Source organism: Acinonyx jubatus, chromosome C1 (genome assembly GCF_027475565.1).
Source record: "Acinonyx jubatus isolate Ajub_Pintada_27869175 chromosome C1, VMU_Ajub_asm_v1.0, whole genome shotgun sequence".
NCBI classification, from domain to species: domain Eukaryota; kingdom Metazoa; phylum Chordata; class Mammalia; order Carnivora; family Felidae; genus Acinonyx; species Acinonyx jubatus.
The window spans coordinates 20427423-20445518 of record NC_069381.1 but is presented as its reverse complement, the minus strand read 5'-3'; the positions used below and the strand labels follow the sequence as shown (position 1 = coordinate 20445518).

The 18096-nt window shown below is 56.0% G+C and overlaps 1 protein-coding gene and 1 pseudogene across 11 annotated transcripts in view; both read left to right on the top strand.

The window, feature by feature from the left end:
- Window positions 1–1708, top strand: part of LOC106977566 (60S ribosomal protein L27a-like) — a 69032-nt pseudogene extending 67324 nt beyond the window's left edge.
- AHDC1 (AT-hook DNA binding motif containing 1) overlaps window positions 1–18096 on the top strand; it is a 64163-nt gene that overhangs the window by 4016 nt on the left and 42051 nt on the right. Inside the window, exon 2 of one of the 11 annotated variants that reach the window (XM_053209764.1) lies at window positions 9502–9619. The exons of the other annotated variants lie outside the window; for them this stretch is intronic. The gene's annotated coding sequence lies outside the window, so the exon portion shown is untranslated. The remainder of the gene's footprint in view (window positions 1–9501; window positions 9620–18096) is intronic. 11 annotated transcript variants of the gene reach the window in all.

Genomic DNA, 18096 nt, shown 5'->3' with positions numbered 1-18096 from the left:
GGTCTCTTGGGACAGCTCTGGAGAGGGAGAAGCCAGGATGGGGACTGCAGGAGGAAGGAAGGATAACATTGTTGCTAATGCCAGCATGTGCCCCCCCACTCCCCGCCCCAGGGAGAGAGCTGGGGGAGGGGAGTGGGGGGAGAAGAGAGACCCGGACAGCCACATGCCAGGTGGAGATAGGGAAAGATGGTGGCAGAAGCCAGCGATGAGGGGGTGAGAGAGCAAACAGGCAAGGAGAAGAGCCAGTATCACAGCCCCTGGAGGTGGAGCCCAGGGGACCAAGAAGGCCTAGGCACGTGCTGTTCCCGACCCTACAGCCTGAAATGATGAGGCATTGTTTTTGGAGGAGAGACAAGCAAATGTCTCTGGGAAGAGGGAGGAGGACAGGTGGAATAGGGAGAGAGGGAAAGACTCTCACAGGAGGAGGGAGAACAGGGAGACAGGGGGATTCCAGGGGTCACTTGACTAATGGTCGTGCCCAGGGCAGCGGCTCCTCTCTGCCTTTTCCAAATGTCTGGGAACAGAGCAGAGCTATTCTTTGGACCTGGGGGCGGGGCCTGAAACAGGTACAATGCCCCACAGGTTGTGCACACACTCTAGGCCAGGAGGCACGTGGGGTTTTAAAGGCAGGGACCATTAGGGTTCTAGAGACGACAGGGGCATCATCCAGTTGGACCCCCTCCCCCAACCTTGTTTGACAGGAGAAAACCAAGTCTAGAGAAGGGAGCCATTTGCCCAGGGTCACAAATACTCAGCAGTGCCAGGCCTGGGACCTAGGCTCTTTGCACTCTACCACTCTGTAGTTAGAGAATAGGAACAGCTGCAGGGGGCCTCCTGGGTGCAGTGGGGGACTGAGCCCGGAGAGAGGAGCAGGCGGGCACCCTTGTGGCCAGAGCCCCCCCAGGGGAGGGGGAGGCGCCGCTGCCGGGAGAGAGAGAGGGAGGGAGGGGAGAGAGGAGGGGAAACAGTGAGTCAGGCTTCCAAGAGCTGAGGATGAGAGAGCCAGAGCTGGGAGGGAGAGGGCAGGGAGGACTGCTCAGAAGCTCAGAGAGGGAGGGGGCCCAGCCGGGGGCAAGGAGAGCTCTAGAGGGAGGGAGCCAGCCTCTGGCCCTGGCCCAGCGGTAGGGCTATGCGGAGGGAGCAGCCAATATGGACTTTGCTTGTGGTAGGTCAGCGTCCCTTTCTTTCCCTAGGATTCCACACCAAGGTCTCAGGAGGAATAACTGTGTTCTCCCCTCCCTTCCTCAGTTTCCCCATCCCCTGTGAGCCTGTGGGATTTGGACTATTCTTGGAGAGGGAGTAGGGGGCACAGAGCCAACTAGGAGGGTCCTGAGGGATGGATGTCACTTCTAGCTCCTGACCATGAGCTGGAGGTACTCTGGGAGCCTGTCACTGTCCCTCTTAAGTCCTCTGAGTTACCAAGTGGAGGTGTGGGAGTGCAGGCCAGGAATGCTGGGGTGCACTGTGTGTGTGTGTGTGTGTGTGTGAGAGAGAGAGAGAGAGAGAGAGAGAGAGAGAGCGCGTGAGAGAGAGAAAGGATGAGGTGCTGGTCTGGCAATGGTAGGTGAGCTTCCCGGGGCCTCTCAGGATGGCCAGTGCCTAGACAGGATCACAGTGCTCACATGTCTAGAACCAACCTCCACTTGAGGAGGGGGAGATACTGCTATATTCCCCCTATATCCCTATGGGTCAAAGGCTCTAGAGAAGCTGGGAGGTGGGAATAACCCCTGTGGGAGCCAGTGAGAATTGCCTGTGCAGCCCTGCATGCCTAGAGCTGAGACCAGAACTAGAACCATCCCCAGGGACTGCCTGGAAGAGAGGAGGGAAGGACCCCCCCTCCCACCCAGCTGACAAGAAGCTGTGGCTCTTAGCCCCTCCTTCTCCCAAGACCTAGCACCCCCCCCAACCCCTCCTTCCTGGATCCCAGCATCTCTGCCATTGGCTAGAGGACGAGAAAGGTGGGCACTGAGGATCCCTCTCCTGCCTGGCCCTGCTTTGGTAGAGGGGTTGGTGAAGTGAGGGTAAAGTGAGGCCCTCTGCCTCCCCCCTTACATACACATACACACACTCAGCTGCAGTGAGGCCCCGCTTTCTCTCCCCTTTCTGCTCTGGGGTCCTTGGCCTGGGAGCCCAGAGGAGGGGCTGCTTCTGCAGCTGGCTAGCCCCGAACTCCCAGCTCAGCCCAGCTGCTACTGAAGCTTCCAGAAGCTGCAGCTCTGCATCCCCTCCCCACCCCTGAGCCAGGAGAGGCCTTTGCTGACCTGGGGGAGGGTACCTTGGGAAGCGAGTGGGCACCCTTAGAAGGACTAACACAGACAACCAGACAGATGGGTGGTGGAACAGATGGACAGAGACACCCACGCACAGGCAGACGGAGAGAGACGGACAGATGGACCAGGACAGGGAGAGACGGACAGACAGAGGTGCTGGCAGAGAGAGGAGGAGTCTGAAAAATGGAAGGGCCTGGGGAGAGACAAACAGACAGAGAGACTGAGACGGGGAGACACAGAGATACCAGAAGGGAGATGAGGTGACTGAGATAGGAGGAGGAGAGACATGGGGAGAGAATGAGAGACAGGAAGAGATAAAGAAAGGGGGAAACCCAGACGGAGAGAAAGAGAGAGGGGAGAGGCGGAGAGGCTTGAGGCTACAGACCACAAACAGGGATTTGATGAGAATCTGGAAGGTGTTTTCTCCTGCTTCCCTCCCCAAACCCTTGGGCCAGCCAAGTCTCCATTCCTTCCACCCCCGGCTCAGTTTCCAGCTGCTAAAGAGGTCAGAGAGAAAGAGAGAGAACAAGAAAGAGAGAAGCGCGCAGAGACCCCCTCCTCCCTGCTGTTTTTGTGGGGGAAGGAGTTGCTGGAGCAGTTTCCCCAGCTCTGACCCCTATCCCAGGGTGGACACCCCTCTTGTGTCAGAAAACATCACACTCACCACTCACTGGGTGTGCATCTCCTTGTGTAAATGCACCCCCATACTCATATCTGTACACACACGCACACACGCACACACACTTTGTGACATATGAATCTCACCCTTGCACTCACCCCACGTCTCAGAAACGTAACTGGGGAATTCATGCCTGTGCTTCCTTACCCATATAGGCAGTGACACACATGCCTCGTCATGGGATGTCAGGACATTGACACGCACACACACGCAGTCACACTCTCACCCATATACAGTGGCACTCATACCAGAGCAGAGGGAGGGCTCTTTCTGGAGGTGAAGATCAGTGTTCGCAGGTGTCTGGGTGGGGGGGTAGTATGCCCTCCCCGTCCTTCCCAGCTGTCAGGGTGGGGAGGCTGGCGGCCCTCTCAGCCACTGGGAGTCTTCCTAGGGAGTTGGCTGGTGGGTTGGGTGGTGTCAAAGAGCTATCTGAAAGTTGTCAGGGTGAGTGTGTGCACGTACACACACATGGGCACATGTGTATAGGTACAAGATGGCAAGTATCTGTTGTGTGTGTGAGAGAGGAGCGCATGTGAGGTGGGAGATGTGGGTGCGACGGGGAGATCCAAGGTGCGTGGACTCTGTGGGTGTATGTGTGATAGCTACTTGGCAGGTATGTACATGCGCATGTATGTATATGTGACAGGTGCGAAACCTGGTTTCGCAGAGTGGGAGTGTACCTAGTGGGTGTAGGGACTTGTAGCACTTGTACGTGAGGGTACAGGGCCCTGGGGGTGAGCTACATGTATGTGAGGGTGCAGTGTTATGCAGATGTGAAGGTGCGGGGGTGTAGGGGGTGTAGGCAGTGTGCACAGGGGTAGCTGGCTGTGTGAGGCTGTGAGCTTGCAGCCAGGGCTGGAGGGCTGTTTTCCAAGGCCAGGATGCCGCTTGAACAGAGGCCATCAGCATGAACACATGCAAAGGGGCTCCAAGGCTCACAGTTGGGCACTGACCCACACAGACGCACAAGGACAGACATACCCGCCCCTGTCCTCCCTCTTCCTCTCTCCTGGCGTCAGTGGTTTTCAAAGGAGCCTCCATGAGGACTGTTTGCTGTGCGGTTCCCCCCACCCCCCAGCCTGTGCCTCTTCAAACACAGTGATGCCCTCCAGGCAGCTTTGTGGAGGCTCCTGCCTCAACCATCTGAAGGCAGATGGGTGGGTTGAGATCCGCTGCTGCCCCCCAGGGAGCGAGGAGGCGGCTCTGCTCCTCTGGCCTGGGCACAGGCTGAGACAGATGGACAACCCCCCCCCCCGTACCCCCACTCTGTTCTCCACACCCCCGCACAGGGTCTGGGGGTGGGCAGGCATCCCCGCCCCCAGAAGAGGGGTTCTCGCAGGCAGTTCTGAGCAGAGGTTAGGACTCTGCCCATCATCTCCCCGGAGGGACACCTGTCCTCCCGCAGCCCCATCATGTGTCTGAGCACAGGGACTCAACTATAACCCCCAACACCTGAATATACAGCTGCCCCTCCCTTACTCACAGCTCCAACGCCCCTGAATACACAACTGCCCCACCTATAGCACAGCCCCAACACTTCCACAAACATACCACCTCTCCACATAATCTACTTTTCTGACATCCAGCTGCCCCATATACACATACAGCCCCGTCATGCCCCCAAACACACAACTGCCACCCACCTCCCCACCGAGACACATAGATACAGCCCTAGCAGTGAACCCAAACCCAGGTTGTTATGATCCCCAGCGTACTCCCAAACACCCAAGACCCAACACCCACACACTTAGCAACTCCCTCTTTAAACCGGCACCTGCCCAGATCCCCCCAGAACCCTGCTGCAGCCCTAATACTTTCGGCTTCCTCAAACTCTCAGAGCAGCAACACCTCACCGGACACATACACAGACTCCTTGCAGCCCTAATGTTTCCCCCACCTGCAGCCCAGCACCTCCCCAAACACACCAATCCAATCCCTACACCTTTCCAAACACACAACTTCCCCCCACCCACATCACATATACGCACACTGCCCACTCAACACACAAGGACGCTCCCTGCAGCCACACACACCATTTACCTCAGACGCGCAGACATGGCTTGAGTTCTAGTATACTTCTAAACAGATGATGTCCCCCCAGCTTCTCGTACCTTCGCAGGCATGCACATACACGCATACTCCCCATAGACCCAGCACCCCAACAGTCAGTCCTCTGTATATCCCCAGTAAGCCCCAGCTCCAGTCCTTTCCTCAGCCATCCAGGGGCCCAGGGACAGCCCTACACCTCTCCAGGCACACATAGCAGCAGCTTGGTGACAGCCCATTCACCCCCCCAGAGCCCACAAGCGGCTCTTCCCTGCCTTGTCGCATACCCCACCTCAGTTGCTCTGCAGCCCTCACTCCCAGCCCCAAACATGCCCCGCCCCCAGCACTCTCCATCACGGCTCCCCCCCCAACCTCTGCTCTGGGGGGCCCCCTCCCCCAGCCACCCTCCCAGACAGCTTCAGTCAGCCCTGCATACACCCTTGCTCCCTCTTGTGCGCTCTCCCTCCTCTGCTGTCCAGCACCCCCCTCCTCCAACTTCCCGGGGCCTCCTCTGCCTGGGGAGGCACCTCCGCCTCCCTCACTGCCCCAGGCCTTTCATTCCTGGACAGTGAGCCTGTACATCTGGTTCAAAGCTGCCCCACCCGAGACCCTGGGCTCTGGACACCTTGGCCTGGGCTTTGGGGGCTTGGGGCCTCTTTGGGGGCTCTTGGCACCTGGTCACCCTGGTCTCACAGCCAAGAACTCTGACTACCCAGCTTTGCCCTGGATCCGGCATATATGTTGTGGGGGGGGGGGGTGCAGGGGGATTTACCCCCAGCCTGCACAATCTCAGGTGCTTGCCAACCCCCCACCTTGGCTTACCTGAGAGGGACATTGGGCCTGGGGCTTCAGGGGGAAAGATGGGTGAGGTGTTGGCTTGACATACTCCCTACCCCCCCACCTTCATTGCCCCCCCCCCCCAGATCTGGCTTCGGGGCTTGGTCTCCCTGGGAGTCAGTTCCGACAGTGAAGGTTACTTTACTAGATGCATGATTTTAAACGGAATCTCCACCATCTGTTCCACCCCCTAATTACAGATGCACAGAATCCGCCTCAGAGGGCAGCGTGAGGGGAGTGATTTAGAGGCTGAGCTGCTTCTGCCTGCATTAGGGCTGGGGAGACTTGGGGGGGGGGTGCTCTGGGTATTGCTCACAGCACCCCCCCCCACAACATCCCATGTCTTTCCCAGGGGCCCCTCATGCCTCTTCTCTTGCTGGGGAAAGGCTCATAGAAAGTTTCCCCTGACCCCCAAGACCTGTAAGAGGAAGCAACTGCAATACTGAGGGAGGGGTCCCCAAGACATTGCCTGCGTCCCAGGCCCCAAGTCCTGGGATGCAGGCTCCATTAGAGCCTTAAAAAATTCAGTGGATCGATCTCCTGCCTGCCTCTTTGCCCTGGGGAGCCACAGACTCTGGCCTGGCCCAGCTGTCTGCCCACCCCAGGGGTAGCAGGGGATTGGTGAGGTAGAAGGGGGGTCAGAGCAGAGGTGGGGGCAACTAGGTTCTGGCAGCAGAGGACATAGGCAGACATGCCAAGACCCATCAGGTGTGTTTGCACGCATGTGCCCATCCGCCTTGGTGCAACTAGAAAGCCTGATTCCCAGCTTGAGCCATGCTCTGTGGGGCTGGACCAGCACTGGGGGTCGGAGGGGATGGGCCAGGGCCTGGGCCTCAGGGTTCTGAGAGACGCTGGGCTATATACACTCTGAGGACTGGACCACCTCCGCCCATAGGTGCCAGGGACCTGGCCCCCAGCCTGCTTGGTGGTGGCAGTGGCGGGCACACTGCGGTAGACGCCGGAGCATTCACTGCGGGGAGAAAGGGAGCGAGGTTGGGCTGGAGGAATTTTAAAGATTGCTGCAGGCAGGAGGGTCTCTGGAACCCCGTGGAGCGGGCAGTCATGCAGAAGTAATCCTATCGCTGCCTGCCTGGAGGAGTGGAGGGGAGAGGGGGCAGGGAGGGAAAGGATGGAGCTGCTGCCCCTTTCCCACCTCAGCCTCTGCCCCAGCCAGCTGTGGAGGGCGCCAGGGACCCCAGGGGTCTTCCCTGAGGAGGCACCTGGTCTTCTCCATTCCACTGTGGCATGTGCCCCCTGGAGGGGCAGCGCCCCAGCTGTTGCTCAGCTCCAAGCTCCGGGTATTATAAATAATGCAGCTCAGAGGTGGGGGCCGGCTCAGCCCCCGGTCACCTTGGGTCACCCACTGTGGCGTCTCCAGCTGGCAGTCTTGTGGCAGAGCCCCTCTCCCTTCCAGCCTGCTCCTCCTCTTTTGCTGTGTGAGCTTGGGCCAGAGGCCCAGCCTCTCTGGGCCGGGCCGTGGAAGAACCCAGAAAGCCCTGTCCTTTTGTCCCACCCCCTAGCCCTCACAGGTTAACTAGCAGCTGGCTCAGCCAATCCAGGCTGGAGATGGCTGTCCTGCTCTACAGGGGCCTTACCCATTCTGGCTCCTCCATTTTGCAGATGGAGTAACCGAGTCCAGAGAGGGAAGGATGGCCAAGGCCAGCCAGCTGATGAACCCCTCCTTCCTGCCCCATTCTGCTGTCACTCAGGCTCTTCTCAGCTTCAGCTCAGCTAAGAGCAGGGCCTGGGGGGTGGGGTGGGCGGGGGATGTTTGGGAAAGTGGTTGCGGCTGAGAGGTTGCCATGGCGATGCTGCAGGATGCCGAGCTGAAGTGGGGGTCCTACAGGGTCTCTGGGGCCCCCAGCTCCACACCCCTGTGGTCTTCTCCCCATCTTCTGTCCCCCACCCAGATGCCTGTCAGGCAGCTTCGGTGACAGGCTGGGTGGGTGACAGGTGGTGCAGGTGATGGGCTGGGTGGGTGACGAGCTGGGTGGGTGACAGGTGGTGCGGGTGCGAGGCAGGCAGGTGACAAGCTGGGTGGTGACGGGCCCTGCTGATGACAGGCAGGGGGTGTGGTTGGCGAGGATGCTGTCTCCTGGCTGGTGGCCTGTTGCAGCCCCCCACCCTCATGCGTGTGCACACACATAGACTCTGGGCGCAGAGCTTGGGGCTAAGATACTAATGAGGCTTATTACGTGTGGAGGGGCAGGTGCCCAGGCTCACTAATGAGAGGCCTTTAACAAATAGGGGAGGCAGCTGGGGGCTGCGAGGAATTTGGCTGGCCCTCCAGAGCTGAGGCCCTCGGGGTCCCAAACTGGCTGGAGGACGAGCCATCCTCCAGCCAGATTGGGACCCCTCCTCCCCTACCCTCTGACTGCTTGGGTTTATGCTAGTATTACCGCAATCATGATAGTTAACCATTGTTCAAGCTTTTGCTACACTGCACCAAACCCTGAGGTGCATCTTCTCATTTCCACTCAACAGTTCAAGGAGGGAGGCACTTTGCAGATGAGGAAACTGAGGCTGCAAGAAGGCAAGGGACTTAACATAGTTTCTGGCGCAGCTGGAATTTTAATTCAGGTCTTCCTGTCCCGAGACCATGCCCTTAACCACCCCATCAGTAACACTTCAGTAGAACTCTTGGTCCAGACTCAGACCCTTTTTCAAGGCCTCAGTTTCACTCTTCTGGAAAACGGATGCCTGGTGGAGGGGTGATCACCATAAGCTTCTCAGCTGTGACTTGAACGGCTTTCAGGGATTCCTCCAGGTAGCTGCCCCATACTCACTCACCCCATGTGGCCCAGATTTTGGACTAGAGAGAGGGCAGGGCTAAGTGTTGAGGGAACTGAGCTGAAGAGGGGACACCTGGGATATGTGAGCCACTTCCTGCATTGTGCGGTGTGGAGGCTGAGGCCTGGAGAGCAGCAACCGCCCAAGGTCACACACCCAGTGAGCTGTAGGGCCCCAAGGGATCCCAGGTCTCCTGGCCTGTTGAAAGGGCGGGGCTGGGTGTGGTGCCTTGGCTGGGAGGCTACCTCCTCCTGGGCCCCACCTACCAGCCTTTGCTTCTTCCCTGGAGTCTGTGAGCCCCCAGCAACTGGGAGGGTGTAGGGGGCTGTTGGCTGCCTCTTTAGGGCCATGCCCCCTCCCAATCAATCTGGGTCCCTAGTGTCAGTTGAGCCCCTCCCTTTAGAACCCATTGGGGTGGAAACTCCCTAGCAACAGCTGATCGATGGGTTAGGGCCCTGACATTGGCCTGGGGCCACAGCATGACCCTGGAGGGACCAGGCTGGGGCTGGGGGCTTGGAGGGGAATTTAAGGGAGAAGAATTAGGCTCATAAATCTTGGAGCAACTCACTTCTCCTCCTCCTCGACCTTAATCTCTTACCAAACCTGCTCTCCAGCTGCGCATCCAAGGCTGGGGGGTTAGGGAATCCACCTTCTCATTCCCCTTACCCTCCAACTGATGCTCAGCCCCTCCTGACATTGTACCCCTTATAGGGAAGAGAGTGGCAGCCACTGCTGTTGGACAAAATTAGGATCTTGTGTCTCTAGACTACTGCATTTGGCCTCTGATTCATAGGGGTAGGTAGGGCAGAGAGCTTCAGTGCCTCAGTTTCCCCAGCCTTGAGTTTGAAATCCTCTCTTGATGCCTGTCCGCTCAATCAGGAAGGAGCATTAAGTCCAAGAGGGATCTCACAGCTGCAGGACACATGGCCCTGTCCTCAGAAGCCCCAGTCTGAGATGAGAAGCACAGCCCTGGCCTTGGGAGCCCTCAAACCCAGAGGTGAGGTCTAGAACCCAGGCTGGGCCTGTGCCAAGGTTCAGGTGGGGAGTGGGTGGTGCTGAACGGCTTTCTGAAGCAAAGGCTGAGGCTAGGGGGAGGCCAGAGGAAGGGTGATGGTTCGCCTAGAGGCCTGGAGAGCCATCTTTGGTTGGGGGTTTGGCGGGGGTGGGGGGGGGGGGTGGGGGGGGGGGAGAGCCTGGAAGTGTCTGGCTTTCCCACAGGCCTGGGCAGCAGTAAGCTGAAGTTCTGGGGCCCTCCTGGCTCCCCAGGGAACCCACTGCTGCCTGGCCCTGGGGACCCAGGCGTCCTGGCGGGTGAGGGCGGGTCTCCAGCAGGCGCCCTGCCAAACCCCGCAGCCTGCTCACCAGGAATCTTGTTGCTGAGAGATGGAAAATCCCGGCCCGGCCCGGCCTGCAGCTCATCCCTCCCCTCCGGGAGGAGGAGGGGCCCAAAGATTCCTTCCTGCATTCCCCCTCCCATTTGGGGCAGGGCTCTCCTTGGTAGTGGGTGGGGCTGGGGGGCCCAGGACAGGCCTCTAAGGCTCTGGGTCACATGTCCTGGAGCCCAGCCCAGCCCGCAGTGGGCACCAGGGCACTCTGGAGGCAGAATGGGCCTGGTGCGGATGAGGAGGGGTGGGGGTGGGGTACTGAAGCCAGAGGGGGCCTGGATGGAGGCTGAGCCCGGCCCTGGCCCCACTGGCTCCCCCAGGGCGGAGGGTGAAGAGTTGGTTCTCTCCTTGGACAGGAAGACGAATGATCCCATTATGGGAGCGTGATTTTATTCCACGTGTCACGGAGTCTGAGATTAACTTGCTCACCAGTCTGTGACAAACCCCTCACACCCTCACACCCAACACACACACACACACACACACGCACAGAGACACACATATCCTTGGTCTTACAACGCACATCCCACAGGCACAGATAAATGTTTCCACAATACAACACACAGCACAGTCCCACGGAGGTACAAGGAAACACTCACATCTAGACACAGCCTCAAAAGCACAACATTCCCTCACTCACACCAAGGCCACATAGACCCACAGCTACAAACAGGCAGTCCGGGGGGACGCCGGCAGCCCTACTTGGACAGGCACAGATCAAGGACACACAGTGCCCCGTAGACACAGATACACTTAGACACACACAAACCCAGACACAGTCATGCGGACAGGCATAGACCAACAGGCACACACACTGAGACAAAGGCCCAGATACATACAGAGACAAAGACAGGCACAGACACACAGCCGGCAGTGCGCACACAAGCACAGGCGTGCATACCCGGACACAGACAAAGACAAATAAATGCCCAGAGGTTTTGCTGTGGACAGATGTAAGGAGCACGCACATCTGGGCCTCCTCGGCCTCCCTGCCTGGGGACATAGTAATCTGGCGCCTGTGGCTCCGGGGAGAACTCTGAGGAATCTCTCAGAGCCCCCCACCCTGGGCCCAGGGCCAGCCCCCACCTCTGGCACAGGGCCCATGGCCGAGGCTATGGAAGCCACACCCTCAGTAGAGCTGCGACATCTCTTACCTTACCCTGCCTGTTGGACACACACAGGCACACCGTCTCCCCCTGCACATGCTTACAGCACCCCGCCCCCCCGCCATGCCCACACAGAGTTTCTCACTCACCCCCCCCTTAGATGGCCCCTTCTTGCTCCTTGTCTTTCTCCGTCACCTTCCCCCCCGCCACCCCAAGCACACATGCACGACCTCGAGCACCTACACCCACAGCCCTGTGACACACACCCTCACCTTTTCTCGCACAGACCCACACGAACCCAGCACACAGGCTCTCTTTCACGGGCACCCTCCCCTTCCCACACAGACCCCCCCCAGGCCCATATACGTGCGCTCCTTGACATCCCCCACCCCTCTCTCACAGACTCATTCACAAATGCAGCACACACACCCGCTCCCCGACATGCATCCTCGCCACTTTCTCACATGCGTGCGCGCGCGCGCACACACTTTCAGAGCCTCCCTCACACCATCGCTTTCCTTCCTCTGTCTCTCACAAACATTCCCTCTGCCAAGAGTGTAGCTCTGCCGCAGAGCAGCCCCTGACAGTATTTGTCACTGTTCTCCACCGCGTCCTTGGCCTGCCTGGCCTCAGTCCCTTCCCCTCCACCTCCAGCCCTGTACGCTGTGGCCTGGTACTCTTCTGTCATTTCTCTGTTGAGCCAACACGTATATACGGAGCGTCCGTTCAACAAATGTTGATTGAACATGGATTATTGGCTAAGCACTGGGGACACGGGGGACACAGGCCCTTCCCTCATAGAGCTCTCAGTTTTGTGACCAGTTTGTTGCTTATCTCACCTGATGAGATTTTAAGGTAACCCTGGGTCCTGTATGTTGAGGGATGTGTAGGAATTCACAAGAGGAAACATATGGGGAAGGTGTTCCACACAGAGGGAACAGCATATGCAAAGCCTGGAAATAAATCAAGGTATGGTATGGTATGGTAGGCACATGGGGTGATGTTGAGAAGAGACGCTGCATAGAAGGCAGAAGCCAGATGTCACAGAGTTTAGCTGCTGTGATCACAGATTTGAATTTTGTCTAGTGAGCCACAAGGAGTCATGGGAAGTCTTTAGCGACAAAGTAAGGTAGGAAGAGACTGGAGGCAGGGAGGCTAGTCGAGAGGCTTACGTGGTACAGATGGGAGATGATGGTGGTCTGATCTAGAAGAGGCAAGTGGAATGGAAGAGGAGGCTCATTTAGGAGCAAGGACCTGTGGCATTCCCCATTCTTTCCTGCGTGACCTCAGGAAAGTCACACAACCTCTAAGCTGGGTCCATCATGCGAGAGTGGGACAGTACAGGAGCTGGGCTTGTAGTAAATGTTCAATCAGTGATAGCCATTGTTGTCATTAACAGTAGGGCACGGGGACATCGGATGAAGAGCACTGAGCCCCTCCTGAGTGCTGGGTACTCTGCCAGGGCTGGGGCCCAGAGGTGAGGTGGTCTGCAGCTCTGGGTAGCCCAAGCACCTGGTAACCACGGCTCACGCAGACAAGATAGGGCTGAACGTGGGGATGCGGGCGAAGGACCCTGGAAGATTAAAGGAGGATGAGGCAGCACCCGTCAGGGCTCTGGGAGGCTCACGAAGGAGCTGGCATTGAGCCAGACCCTAAAGAGGCTGGTTGAACTTGGGCAGGCAGAGGTGGAGGGAGGGGCTTCAGATAAAGGGAACCATGTGGACAATAGCCGCATGTTGGCCTTGGGCAGGCCAAGGAGTCTAATCTGGCTGTTGTGTGGGACACAGACTGGGGAGTCTTGGGATGGGATTATGGAGGAGGGGCCAGGTGACCAGCGGACCGGCAAAGGGGTGGTCAGCATGGGGTTGAGCCGCACTCTAGAAACCTGATTTGTTGGTGGTGACACGGAATGTGGTCATTAGAGACTGTGCTCCAGGTTCTGCTGCTAAGCCATTGGGTGACCTCAAACAAATACCGTGCCCTCCTTGGTGTCAATTTCCCCATCTGTGTGATGAGGTGATTAGTCTTGAGTAGGAGGGAATTCTGGTATCATGTCCTAGGGTTTGGTCTAGCCAACTTTGCAGGGCATCATCTGGCCTAGAAGTCTGGGCCTCAGCAGTGCTTTCTTCCTGAGCATTCTGAGCAAAAGAAAGGAACAAAATGAGGGGTTCCCCAGAGACAGATTTGGGGCCTTCTGAGTGAGGGGCCAGGAGCTCAACATGGAAAAGAGGCATCTTTGCCAGGATCAGACTCCAAGTCCCAGAGGTAACCCAGGAGAGAAGGCCAAGGTCCCTCTTCCCTCCTGCCCTGACCCTTGTAGTGGTAGATGTGGGCCATGTGCCCAGGAGGGCACAGTGCCCAATCCCTGGCCCAAGGGGTGTCAGGACCCTTCCTGCCCACTCAGGGAGGAGCAGGGCTGGAATTCCGGAATGTGGCACCGGGCTTGGAGTCCCCTGGGGGCGAGGAGCCAGGAGGCCCGTCTGGGGGGGTGGGGGGGGGAGGCAGGTAAATGCCTGTGGGCTCCACCATTGATATTTGGGGTTGCCAGGAGTTGTGGTATAAGGCAGGTTCTGGTGACCCCCCAGCTGCCCTGGATCCTAGCTGCAAAGGGCCCTTTAAGCATCTCACCTGTGAGGTGGGGCTGGTAGAGAATTAATTTCCTGTACTATTTTAATTTTGCTGTATTTAATTTGCTGTTTATTTTAATTAATTAACGGCGGTAATCGTCTATCATAACTTGCTGCTGCTGGCTCCTCTTCTTTTCGGAGGGGTGGAAGGCCAGGCCAGGTGATTGCTGAGTCAGCTATGGGTGAGAGGGAAAGCCCTGGGGGTATGTTCCTTTTTGTCTTTGCCCTTCTCAACCCGGGGTCTTCTCTACTCTCCCTGGCTCTCCTCCAAAAGCCCCCCCCCCACCCCCACACTCCTCACTTGTGATGCCTCCTACTCCTCTCTCCCCAGGTTGGCCTCAGGGCTTCATGTGAAGTAAAGAGAGGCCAAGGCCCCTGCCTATGCCCCAGTAAATATATTTTAATGTCAGAGGGTGGTGGTTTAGAGGGTAGGGAGCTTGGCATGCAACCCAAGCAGTACTTAGAGACTGGCTTAGGAAACTTTCAAAGTGGAGGTCTGCTTTTTGAATGGCAGCCCCCTTCCCCACTCCAGTGCCCAAAGAGCACACACATTTGTGTGGTCAGGCCTATAGGACCGTAGCGTGTCCACCCACCTGCAAACACATCCACAGCATGTTTTCAGTTATTAGTTAATCTCTAGGATGGACCTCCCTTGTAGGGATGAGGAAATGAAGCCCAGAAAGGCTAAGTGACTTGCCCAAGGTCACACAGCAACTAAGAGAATCAGGGCCCGGATTCTGGTTGTCATCCCTCTGGCTGCGTAGAAAGAGTTAACAGTGGGAGGGAGGGGAAGGGAAGTGGCTTGGGGATTAGGGTAGGGGGGATTAGGTCAGAAGACTGATGGAGCCAGGAAATGGGGTCCTCTGGCTTTGGAGGATGTGGGGAGAGCAGTGGGTTCTTGCCACAGGGGGCTTCCCGAGGTGTGAGGTCTCTGCCACCTGTTTCCATTTCCCTGTGTGTCTTCAGTTGTCTGTTTGGAACTGGGGTTTGCTTTGTCACTTGCACTGTACCATACCAGGGGGGCCCTTCCATGGCTAGGTGGAGCCCTACTTTTATTTAGCAAACACTTACATAGCATTTCCCATATTCCAGGTACTCTTCTAGCTTTATAAATGGATATTCATTTCATCATTAAAGCAGCCCTATGATGATCATCCTTGTTTTATATATCAGAAAACAGGCTTTGAGGGGCACCTGGGTGGCTCAGTCGGTTAAGCATCCAACTCTTGATCTCGATTCAAGTCATGATCTCGTGGTTCCTAAGTTCGAGCCCTGCATCAGGCTCTGTGCTGATGATGCAGAGCCTACTTGGGATTCTGTCTCTCCTTCTCTCTGCCCACCCCCCACTTGTGCACATGTGCGCGCGCTCTCTCTCTCTCTCTCTCGCTCTCTCTCTCTCAAAATAAATAAATATAAGAAAAAATTTTTTAAAAAGAAAACAGGCTTTGAAAGGTTAAGTAACTTGCCCGAGGTCCCATGGCTAGTACCTGGTGGACAGCTTTGCATTTGGAACTCTGGGATCCAGAGTCCTTGTTCTGAACTACCATACTCCCCTCCCCTCTTAATGCTGTAGGTGGGAGATGGGAGCCCTGAATTCCCTGGAGATGTGGCATCTTTGGGGCGTCTCTAGTCTAAGTTGAAAGGGAGATCTGGCCCCACCCTCGCCAACCCCAAGTCTGCTAAGGCAGACAGATCCCACAAATCAAGACCTGTTTTGTGGGGGAAGCAGTCAGAGCATCAGGTGGGCCTGGCTGGAAGGCACAGGTCAACAATTAGGAAGCCTTGGGTGGAGCCTGGATTGGGCTGCAGTGCTGGCCATGGTGGCGGTGGGGGGGGAGGATTGGGGGGACAATTAAGGTGGGCCTCAGACTGTGCCCTCAGAGAGCTTGCTGTCTGGGAAAACAAGGCAGATGTGTCTGAACAGTTACCAATAGTTGTATAAGACAACAGGAGAAAAACATCACAAAGCATGATGCAGACAAAAAGAGTTTGAGCTTTGGACCCGTGTAACTAACCTTAGTTACTTGACTCCTTTCTAAGCCTCAGTTTCCTCACTTGTCAAGGGGAAATAAAAATGGCACTGACTCTATAGGGTTTTAGGAGGTTCAAAGGAGATAAAGTGTGAAGGGTGCTCTGGAGCAGGGGCTCAGTGAACATCCATCTATAGATGCTGAGAGCCAATCTCTGGAGAAGGAAAGGGTCCCACCCCTGGGGCTGGTATTGGAGCAGATCAGGATGGGAACGGTAAGGATGAGGAGGGTAATGAGAATCTCACTTTTGGAGTCAGGCTGCTTGAGTTTAAATCCCAAACATGACGAGTTGCTTACCCTCTCTGGGCCTTGATTTTCCTATCTGTAAAATGGTATTATAATAGTGTTTCCCACCCCCCACAGGGTATTATGAGGATTAAACTAGTTAATTCACTTATTCAGTAAGCAATATTGAGTACCTGCTAGGTACCAAATATATTGCTACTCACTTCAGATAATAAGTGGTCAATACATGTTAGCAATCTTATTATCATTATTCATATTGGGGGTGGCTATTCAGGGAGGAGGCAGAGGCTGAGGCTTTTAGAATGGAGCTGAGTGACACAATAAAATGTTGTAGAAGTAACAGCAGGCTGATATTTATTGAGTGCTTACTATGTGCCAGGCACATTAGCTCAGGTACTTGTATTATCTCCGTTTTGCAGATAGGAAACAAGTTCAAAGAGGTGTAGTGACATGCCCAGAGAAACACAGCTTGTAAGGGGTAGAGCTGGAGATTGAGAGACTCAAAAGCCAGGCTGTGAAATCACAAAGCTATAAACCTGCTTAAGAGATGTTGTAGGGTGGGGGCAGTGATCCAGCAGAGGAAGGAGGGGGAGACCTTGCCAGGAGAGGGACAGAAGTGGGCAAGGCCTCCAAATTCAGGAAACAATGAGGGAATGGACCAAGTCAGTATATGCTCCCCCAGTGGTTTTCCCCGGCAGTAAACAAGGTATGAGCTCAGGGTGGGGAGCAAGTGAAGACTGGAAGAGGTCATCTTGAGAAATGGGCACAATTGAAAACGATGGGGAGCCAGCTCATTCCAGGCATAGCCCACAGTATCAGCAAAGGCCCAGAGGTGAGAATGAGAAGAATGGTTTAGGGCTGAGAAGTGGAGGAAATGGCTAAGAGAGGTCAGAATGAGGGTTGGGAGGACTGGTGGCCTCAGGGGCCTAGGGAGAGTGACAGCCCCAGGGAAATAGGGAGGGTGACAGATTCAAGAGGCTTAGCTAATATAGAAATAGAAATAACCCCCCGTCTGGACAGGAAATAGAGCATAGTGATCAAGAGGGCAGGCTCTGGAGGCAAATCCTAGCCAGGCTGCGATCAGAGCAAGTTGCTTGAGGCCTCATTTTCAAAGTGAGGAGTAATGCCGGTACCCACCTAAGATGGGACAATCTGTGAGAAGGGATTATTAGCACAGGGCCTGGCACACGGTAAGCACTCGATTCATTCATTCATTCCCCAACTACCAGGTGCACATTTAGTGTCAGGTACTTTCCTAGGACACACAGCAGAGAACAAAGTAGAGAAAAACCCCCGCCCTCAAGGAGCTTACATTTAGAGGGTGAAACAGTTAACACCAAAATAAAGTAAAGTACATGGTGTGTTAGATGTTGATGAGTGTCAAGGAGAAAATGAAACAGGGAAAGGGCTTGGGGAAGGCCAGGGTTGCAGGGTTAAGTAAACTTATAAATGGAGATTATTATTAGTATTATTTGTATAGCGGGTTTTAGTAGAAAAAGCACCTTCCAGTTTATAAGGTGTTTTTCCTTCATGAGAATCACTCAAGGTGTAGGTGTTGCTGTCCCCCTTTTGTAGATGAGGACACTGAGGCTCAAAGAGAAGAATCTGACCCAGGAGTCACAATTGTGAGGATAGTGCTGGCTCCCTAGGACTCCGGGTAACAAGAGAGTGTTATTCCCAAAAGTCTAGAGGACAGGAGGAGAGAAGGGTTAATGGGGGAGGATATGGGCAGTGGCCAGTGACCAGGGATGGAGCTGAACTGGAGAGCAGGGGCAGAGGCCTGCTTCCTGGAGCCAGAGATGCGGTCAGCATACCCCAGCATGGCCTGATCAGGGTGAGTTCAGAGAGTGGCTGGACCCAGGGGCAGCCCTGAGGGCAGAGCGGGGGCAGCAGGCTGGGCCTGAGACACTGTGTGATTGAGCAAAGGGGCAGAATCTGTCCAGAACTGAGTGAGTGTGTGGGTGGTATGGAGACTGTGGGGAGGGGGAAAGAGGAGAGGAAGAAGTTAGCTCCACTGACCAGACAAGAGGCCACAACGAGGAAGGAGGTTGGCGGGGGCCAGAGCTGGCTGTGAAGGCTC